This window comes from Lytechinus pictus, chromosome 11 (genome assembly GCF_037042905.1).
Source record: "Lytechinus pictus isolate F3 Inbred chromosome 11, Lp3.0, whole genome shotgun sequence".
NCBI classification, from domain to species: domain Eukaryota; kingdom Metazoa; phylum Echinodermata; class Echinoidea; order Temnopleuroida; family Toxopneustidae; genus Lytechinus; species Lytechinus pictus.
The window spans coordinates 9,296,530-9,306,689 of NC_087255.1; positions in this window are offsets into that span (position 1 = coordinate 9,296,530).

A 10,160-nucleotide genomic window follows, 5' to 3' on the forward strand; every position below is an offset into this window, starting at 1 on the left:
GGATTTTCCTGTTACCCTGGAGTACTTAATTTTTCTTTTCAACCTTTCAACCAGTATAAAGGGTATTTAAATTTTTTAAATATTTTAATAAGTCTACTTGTCATGTAAAATTAGCAGTGAATAGATTATACTTCATGTTGATTCCATTCTAATCATGTTAATCTAAAAATTATCACAGCATTTCAAAATCTTCTTCGTCAAAATCAGTAGCGTAATTTGGACGGGTCCAGATATGATGTATCGAGTGAAATGTATTTTTAAAAGTTGTCAGCTAGCCCAGCGAAAGAGTAAAACCTTCGAATTTTTTTTTTTTTTTAACAAAAATAAAATTTTTGGTATAGTATTCGGAAAATAATCATATTTTATCCATCTCTCTTTCACTTTCTCTTTATTTTTTTCTTGGTAATGATTTTTTGGGGTGGAGTAGGATTGCAGAATTCCCGGGAATTTTCTTGATGGAATCTTTTCATGGGTATAAACGGGAATTTTGTGGGAATTTTTGGAATTTTCGGCAATTTTCAAGAAATGATGGGAATTTACAAAAAGTAACAATTTTCTATGCAGAAATTAAAATGCATACCCTAGCAGATACTTGATAATTCTTTGCCTTCAAATTTCAAGCCAAGTATTATGCCAAAACAGTCAGACAAAGCAAAATGTTAATTATTTCCATGTAAAAGTTGATTTACTGTATTTACTTTGATTAGGAGCTCAAGACCATGTCAACTCCTCAAATAGACTTAAGATTTTGATTTATCAACGCCTATAATCCCCTAATATATTGATATGATGAACGGCCTTAAAGCACAAATCACACCAAGACGCTTTCTTCAAAATGGCAGCCTGCGAATACTTTGAATGAAATTGACCAGCGTCGAAATTAGAGTTTCAGGAATTTATTTAAGCCAAAAAAAAAAAGATTTTTGTAGGTCTTATTTCGATGCCATGTATAATGAAATAAATTGGTGCTTATCATTTAGCATATTTATGTTCAGCACCCTCAAATAAGGGAAAAGGAAATAAAAATAAACATATTATTTTCATAAAAATTGGTACTTTTAAGGGACCATTGGCAACATTGATATTTATCATTATGTTCAAGCATTACCAAATCAACATATCGTAATGAAATCATGCATAACACTTAATGTGATTTTAAAATTAAAAGAGTAGGTCAAACCTTACACATATTAAGTTAATTTTATTGTATTTTCCACCTGTCCATTGTCTTGTCAGCCATGTTATTTTTTGGAAAATTTAATGTTATTTTATTGCCATGGTAATGCCTTAAGATGTTATTTATACTTTTAACAACATAGATGTACGTGTATGTTTGGCACCCTAAACTTAGTAGAATTGAATGAAACATAAGATTCTACAAGGCATTTTTTAATCAAAGATGGTATTTTAGGGGGAATAAAATGACCCGTTGTCATGGGAACAGAACACACATTTGCAAACATTAATATTAAATTCAAGCATTACCAAGGCAACTGTCAGTTTTTATCATGCTAATGAACTCATGCGGAACACTGTATTTTTTGTTCAAAACTTAATGACTGGTCAAACCTTATGTAGATTAAGTAAATCTTTACTTTACATTCCACCTGTCCATTATCATTTCAACTGTGTTAGTTTGTTTTAAAAATTATATCTTAAGTGGTTGTCATGGCAATGGCTGAAGATGTTATTTATTTATTAACAGCAAGCATATATATGCTTAGCTCCCTAAAATTGGGGCAAATGAAATAAAAATCAGATTTTACAATTTTGTGTTTTTCAAAGATGATACTTTTCTGGGGGGAATTGAGCTGTTGCCATGGCAACGGTACATTTGAAACACTAATATTTATCATTAAATTCAAGTATTACCAAGGCAACATCATTTTATTATTCTAATGAACTCATACAGAACTCTTACTGAAATTTTTGTTCAAAAATTAAATGACTGGCCAAACCTTTCGCATATTGAGTTATTTGTAATTGTATTTCACACCTGTCCATAATCTTGTCATCCCAATTATTTTTTTTTGTATTAGATATTATCTGGTTGCCATGGCAATAGCTTCAGATATTATTTATACATTTTGCATCAAACATGTCGATGTTTAGCACACTAAGATTACGGGAAATGCAAGAAAAATTAAATTCTACAGTCCCTTTTTTAATCAAAACTGGTACTAAATGATCCGTTGCTATGGCAACAGGCCATTTGGAACATTGATATTTATTGTTGAATTCAAGTATTACCAAGGCAACATCAATGTTTATCATTCTAATTAGTTCATGAAGAACACTGACTGTATTATTTTCCCCTAAATTATTTCAGTAGGTCAAACGTTACGCGTATGTACGCGTTAATTTTTATTATATTGTTCACCTGTTCATAAGCTTATCATCTATGTTGTTGTTTTTTCCAAATTAGATATTATCTGGTTGCCATGACAATGGCTTAAGATGTTATATTTATAAATTTAGTCACAAACATATCTCGATTAGTACCTTAAAATTAGGGAAAATGGAATGATGATCATACCGTACATGTATTCTACATTTTTATAAATATTTTTACCTTTCTAGAGGGAAATAGGTTGTTGCCATGGCAACGGGCCCTTTGCAAAATTGTTTCTTTTTAAATTTAATTCAAGCTTTACCAAGGCAACATTAATTTTTATCTGTTATAAAGAACTCCTGCAGAACACTTTCTGTATTTTTTGTTCAAATGAGGGGGTCAAATCTTAAGCAAACAGATTAAGTCAATTCCAATTGTATTTTCCACCTGTCAATTGTCTTGTCAACCATGTTATTTTTGTAAATTAGATGTTATTGGGTTGCCATGGCAATGGCTTAAGATGTTATATTTATAAATTTAGTCACAAACATATCTCGATTAGTACCTTTAAATTTGGGAAAATGGAATGATGATCATATCGTACATGTATTCTACATTTTTATCAATATTTTTACCTTTCAAGAGGGAAATAAGCTGTTGCCATGGCAACGGGCCCTTTGCAAAATTGTTTCTTTTTAAATTTAATTCAAGCTTTACCAAGGCAACATGATTTTTTATCTTTATAAAGAACTCCTGCAGAACACTTTCTGTATTTTTTGTTCAAATGAGAGGGGTCAAAACTTAAGCATACATATTAAGTTAATTCCACTTGTATTTTCTACCTGTCCATTGTCTTGTCAACCATGTTATTTTTGTAAATTATATGTTATTTGGTTGCCATGGCAATGGCTTGAGATGTAGTTTACACATTTAGCAACCAAAATATCTCCGATAAGCACTGTAAAGTTAGGGGAAATTAAAGATAAATCATATTCTACAACGTTTTTTTATCATTTTTTTTACTTTGCTGGGGAAAAACAAGCCGTTGCCATGGCAACAGACCAATTGGAACTATCTTAATGATCTTGAATATTTCTAAATATCATATGTATTCAATTGGGAGCCTGAAATTATTATTTTGGTCATCTATACCATGTTTATTTACCATTTACATGGGAATGCATGTTATTTTGGAGAAATTAATCCGAAAATGGCATTTATAAATTTACCTCCCATCTTTAAAATAAATCTTACGGCATATACTAATACTTGTGAAAGTTTCATGCTTACGTCATAATTTGCACAATTGTTCGGCTAATCCGCTCTACTATAACACTTTACCCACAAATGTAATAATTTCACCCACAAATGTAATAATGCACTTTACCCACAAATGTAATAATTTTTGATCGCCCACAAATGTAATAATGACTTTACCCACAAATGTAATAAATTTGAAGGGATTTTTGGCGAATCTGTTCTAAACTAAAATCCTATAGTAATGCGTTCATATAGCACAAAAGTGCAAAGTCTTTTTTCCAGACCCGGTTAATAAAACATTATAGTACAATTCCAAAGTCTTTTTCCAGACCCGGTTGTTTCAAAATTATAATATACGTCCAAAGTCATTTTTCCAGACCCAGTTGTTAAAAAAATTATGATATACGTCCAAAGTCTTTTTTCCAGACCCGGTTGTTTCAAAAATTATAATATACGTCCAAAGTCTTTTTTCCAGACCCGGTTAATTCAAATATATATTATACGTCCAAAGTCTTTTTTCCAGACCCGGTTGTTTAAAAAATTATGATATACGTCCAAAGTCTTTTTTCCAGACCCGGTTGTTTCAAAAATTGTAATATACGTCCAAAGTCTTTTTTCCAGACCCGGTTGTTTCAAAAATTGTAATATACGTCCAAAGTCTTTTTTCCAGACCCGGTTAATTCAAAAATTATAATGCAAGTCCAAAGTCTTTTTTCGAAACCCGGTTGTTTCAAAAATTATAATATACATCCAAAGTCTTTTTTCCAGACCCGGTTAATTCAAAAATTATAATATAAATCCAAAGTCTTTTTTCCAGACCTGGTTGTTTCAAAAATTATAATATACGTCCAAAGTCTTTTTTCCAGACCCGGTTAATTAAAAATTATAATGCAAGTCCAAAGTCTTTTTTCCAGACCCGGTTGTTTCAAAAATTATAATGTAAGTCCAAAGTCTTTTTTCCAGACCTGGTTGTTTCAAAAATTATAATATACATCCAAAGTCTTTTTTCCAGACCCGGTTAATTAAAAATTATAATGCAAGTCCAAAGTCTTTTTTTCAGACCCGGTTGTTTCAAAAATTATAATGTAAGTCCAAAGTCTTTTTTTCCAGACCCGGTTGTTTCAAAGATTAGAATATAAGTCCAAAGTCTTTTTTCCAGACCCGGTTGTTTCAATAATTATTATAAGTCCAAACTAAGATAATGATATTCTAGTTGAATAAAATGAGAATCGAGCTCAGTCTTTTCTCCAGACCCAGTCAATTAAAACTGGTGGAAATGTAACAAAGACCCCAACTCTTTTGTAAATGTTAAATAACATGGAAATATAGCGTAGTCTTTCATCCAGACCCAGATTTTTCAAATAACAAATGAATAATAATAATAATAAATTATTAATAATAAAAAAGCAAACAACGACCCACGATCCTCTTTATGTTGAATAACATGGAAATATAGCGTAGTCTTTCCTCCAGACCCAGATCTTTCAAATAACAAATGAATAATAATAATAATAAATTAGTAATAATAAAAAAAGCAAACAAAGACCCACGATCCTATTTATGTTGAATAACATGGAAATATAGCGTAGTCTTTCCTCCAGACCCAGACCTTTCAAATAAGAAATGATGAATAATAATAATAAATTAGTAATAATAAAAAAGCAAACAAAGACCCACGATCCTCTTTATATTGAAAACATGGAAATATAGCGTAGTCTTTCCTCCAGACCCAGTTATAAAAGTCATTTAAAACACAACAACAACAAAACAAAGACCCTGCAATCTTATCATCATTGAATAACATGGAAATATGGTGTAGTCTTTCCTCCAGACCCAATTATTTTTAAATAATCAAAATCATTAGAAAAGAATAACAGAATCTAAGGCCCAACTATCCTTCAAACTAAGAACCTTCAATAAATAAAAGTTTAGAGAGTTTTCTTTATTCCAGACCTTGTCATTTAAAAAATAAGATAAATGAAATCCTCATGACTAAGACTCAATCATATTCTTGTGCCTGTTCAGCATGAATAAGATGATTGGGGGAGTATTTCATCAACATTTATGTCCGACAAGTTGTCAGATCTGACAACTGTTCTTGATGTTGATTGGCTAAGAAGCAGTGCTACCAGTGTCGGATAAAACGTCAGACAACTCCTTTCATGAAATGCTCCCCGGGCTCTAAGTTTTGATGTTGTTTTTTTATTATAAATTTCTTTGCCTGGAAGAAAAAATGAATGTTTAATTGCATCATTTATTATAGGATGTTAGGCTGGAAGAGGGTTAAATTTTGTTTGTTCTGTTTTTTTTTAATAAACTGGTCTGGTCAAATTAAGTATGCGTTATCACAAGGGTTTTATAGTTTGGAAGATGCTGGGGTCTAAGTTTTAAGATTAATGTTTTGCTTAATTTGTATTTTAAAGAGAACTGGGTGAGGGGTAAAGACAACACTCTAAGCCCAAGCATTTTAAGTTGGTTTAATTTTGAAGATTGGTCTTAGCTGTGATTTTTTTCAATATTTGATTATCTTTTAAATAACCGGGTCTAGACGAAAGACTAAGCATAATACTCGTGTTATTCCACAAGAATAAAATATGACAAAGTCATATTCTTATTCTATTTTAAGATTGTTTAAATCATTTTTAAATTACTGGGTCTGGAATAAAGACAACGCTCTAAACATGTGCTTTTCTACATGCATGGTCTTAATTTGGAGGATTGTTGGTTCTAAGATTCGTTTTGGGGGTTGGGTTTTGTTGATTTTTTATTTCTTGAAATAATTGTGTCTGGAGGAAAGTCGATCTTCGACAATCGGTCTTCATGTTATATCACAGTAATTAGATTATTGGGTATTCGTTTTAGAATATTTGTAAAAACTACTTTATTTTTTCAAATAATAACCAAGTCTGGAGAAAGGATGTTTGCTTTACCCATGCATTATTACAATGTTTTGTAGGGGTCGTAGTATTACTTTTTTTTTAAATGGGTGTGGGGTAAAGACATATTTTTTTTTCTGGGTGAAACTTTGGAAAATTGGTCTTAGATTTGAAGTTTTTTAATTCATTTTTTAATAGCCGGGTCTGGAGGAAAGACTTTGGACTTATATTGTAATTGTTTAATTATCCGGGTCTGGAAAAAAGACTTTGCACTTTGGTGCTATATGAACGCATTGCTATAGGGTTTATTTTTTAGTTTTAAGTAACTGGGTCTGGAGAAAAAACTACGCTTGATTCTCAATTTACTCTTAGTGCATATATTCACAATATACGCCGTATAAGTTGAAACAACAACAAAGACATTAATTCCGCCAGTTTTAATCAACTGGGTCTGGAGAAAAGACTAAGCTCGATTCTCTTTTTTTTTCCACTGAAATATCATTATCGTATCTTAGTTTTGACTTATAATATAATTTTTGAAATAACCGGGTCTGGAAAAAGACTTTGGACTCATATCAAAATTGTTTAAACAACCAGGTCTGGAAAAAAGACTTTGGGCTTATATTATAATTTGTGAAATAACCGGGTCTGGAAAGAGACTTTGGACTTATATTATAATCTTTTAAACAACTGGGTCTGGAAAAAAGACTGGACTTATATTATAATTTTTTAAACAACCGGGTCTGAAAAAAAGACTTTGGACTTGCATTATAATTTTTGAATTAACCGGGTCTGGAAAAAAGACTTTGGACGTATATTATTATTTTTGAAACAACCGGGTCTGAAAAAAAGACTTTGGACTTGCATTATAATTTTTGAATCAACCGGGTCTGGAAAAAAGACTTTGGACTTATATTATAATTTTTTAAACAACCGGGTCTGAAAAAAAGACTTTGGACTTGCATTATAATTTTTGAATTAACCGGGTCTGGAAAAAAGACTTTGGACGTATATTATAATTTTGAAACAACCGGGTCTGGAAAAAGACTTTGGACTTGGACTATGATGTTTAATTAACGTCTGGTAAAAACACTTTGCACTTTTGTGCTATATGAACGCATTACTATAGGATTTTAGTTTAGAACGGATTCGCCAAAAATCCCTTCAAATTTATTACATTTGTGGGTAAAGTCATCATTACATTTGTGGGCGATCAATAATTATTACATTTGTGGGTAAAGTGCATTATTACATTTGTGGGTGAAATCATTACATTTGTGGGTAAAGTGTTATTACATTTGTGGGCGTTATTACATTTGTGGGTAAAGTGTTATTATATTTGTGGGCGTTATTACATTTGTGGGTGCAACAGGGGCTATGGCCAATTGAGCTGAATCAAGATAAGATATCATGTAAATTTAAAGCTCCATTGAGAGTTAATATTTGTTTGAATTCAGATTCATCAGTATTTCCATTTTCACCAATGCATACTAATTATCCATACCTTCTGTCTATGTACTTGTACATACAAAAACATGATATTAACAGTTATCATCTGATAAATATTTGAATTAATTTGCACTCTTTATTATGAAAACATACTGTAAATAGTTATATTGATCTAAATTAATTTATCTGGATGTAGGACAAAAGCGACTACATGTGCTAAACGTGTTTTAACACTGAAGAGTATTAAATAGTGTTTAAATCTTTTTAATAAACTGGATTAGATAAGTAAGAATAATTTACATCAGCAGCTCATTTTTTTCTTTTCTCTATTTTTTTTTTTACCATGCAGGTTTCCCACTTCCCAAGCTGTTTAAGTACCGGTACCACAACAAGTGCCATGACGGAAGAGATATGAAGGCCAATTAAGTTAATCAAAAGTAGTTACTTCATTGCAATAACACATTAAAAAAATGAATTAATTTGAATAGATATATCAACAAAGCATTGAATGTGCTTTAAACTGCACATCTGTAGAAAAGAGTGCAGTACAAGATCAGGTTCATCAACGGGCAATGACATTAAAGTATACAAAATTTCACACAAAATACAAGTAAGAAATCTTTTTTTCCAATGGGCAAAAGTATCACCTTTTATTGATATTTAATACTTCTACGAGTTCTCAGTAGTTTTTCATGATATTGAATATAATTTCCAGTTTAAAGGCCTATTGTATACAATTTATATTTTTAAATTAAAATCATGCAAAGATAAATGTTAATAAAGGTGATCAGAGGATTAAGAAATAATGTTAGTATATTGGACCTCATTTCATAAACAAGTTATTACTATTGTAATCTTGTCATTATGACAATTGCCATGGTAACAGGCAGGGGCGGAAATCTCTCCCAATAGGTAGGGGGGACACAGGGGCGGATCCAGCCTTCGCCAATAGGGGGGGGGGGCGGAAATTTTTTTCAGCCATGTTTTCCCCGATCGGCAGCTCGAAGATGATTTTTGTTTGTTTCTTTGAAGGGGTAGTCCTCATTAGTCACTTCTTAGCTTTATTCTTATATATTAATATATAATATCATAATCCTTATTTATATGATGCGAGCGCAAAGCGCGAGCTATTTTTTTTTGGAAATTTTATGTATTTTTTTTGGAAATTTGAACTGATTCTGGGCAATGTTTGTTATCCTGAAAAAGATGTGTATGCAACTTAATAATTACTACGAACGCAACGCGCGAGCAGGAACGAACTGATGGAAAAGATACCTGTTAAAGTAGAATTTAACAATCAAATAATGCGAGCGGGAAGCGCGAGCCGATTTTTTTTTTACATTTTCACCAAAATGGAAATTCTAAGCACTTTTTGTAACTCAAGCAGAATAGGTATATAAGTAAACGATTAATGCGAGCGCGAAGCGGGAGCGGAAAATTTCGAGATTTAGTCCTATAATAATATTCACTGAACGAGACACTCATGTTTTGTAAATCCTGAAAAGGATGAGTATTAATAATGCGAGCGCAAAGCGCGAGCAGAAAAATTTTATATATACGTTTTGAACTGGTACCTGTGGACTGCTTGCACTTAGCCATGAAGGCGTTACATATTTCAACAATCAAAAAATGCGAGCGCGAAGTGCGAGCTGAAAATTTTTGAACTTTCTAAAGAAAGAATGGAAAATTTTAATCAGTGTTTGTAATCGTGAACAGGATAGCTATATAATTTAACGATTGATGCGAGCGCGAAGCGCGAGCAGAAAAATTGGATAATGATTTAAATTAGAGAACAAGTTGAGTATCTGAATAAACATGCCCGAGCGTGTTTCATATTAAGACCTAGAATCTAGGCATTCTAAATACAACTTTAATCATGAAAATCATGAAACTTTGATATTCCGATCTAAAAAAAAGAGTAAATTTCAGCTATATATTTCAAGCACTTTGAAGAAAAATTGTAAGGTGGATATGGATCGCACTTAAAAAAGAGCTGATATTATTATTACTTTGAGTTTTGACATAGGACCGGGACATCCTTACGACATGTCATCAAATGAAAATGATGACTATCTTCCTATTCCTCTTGCTAAGCGCGAGATGAAACAAAAGGGACAATTTAATTATTAAATTAATATCATATTTAATAATGCCTAATGAGGGCGCGAAATCTGATGATATCATGGCATAAAAACTGGACATTTCATATTTGTGATTATGAATAGGATGCATCAGTTAATATA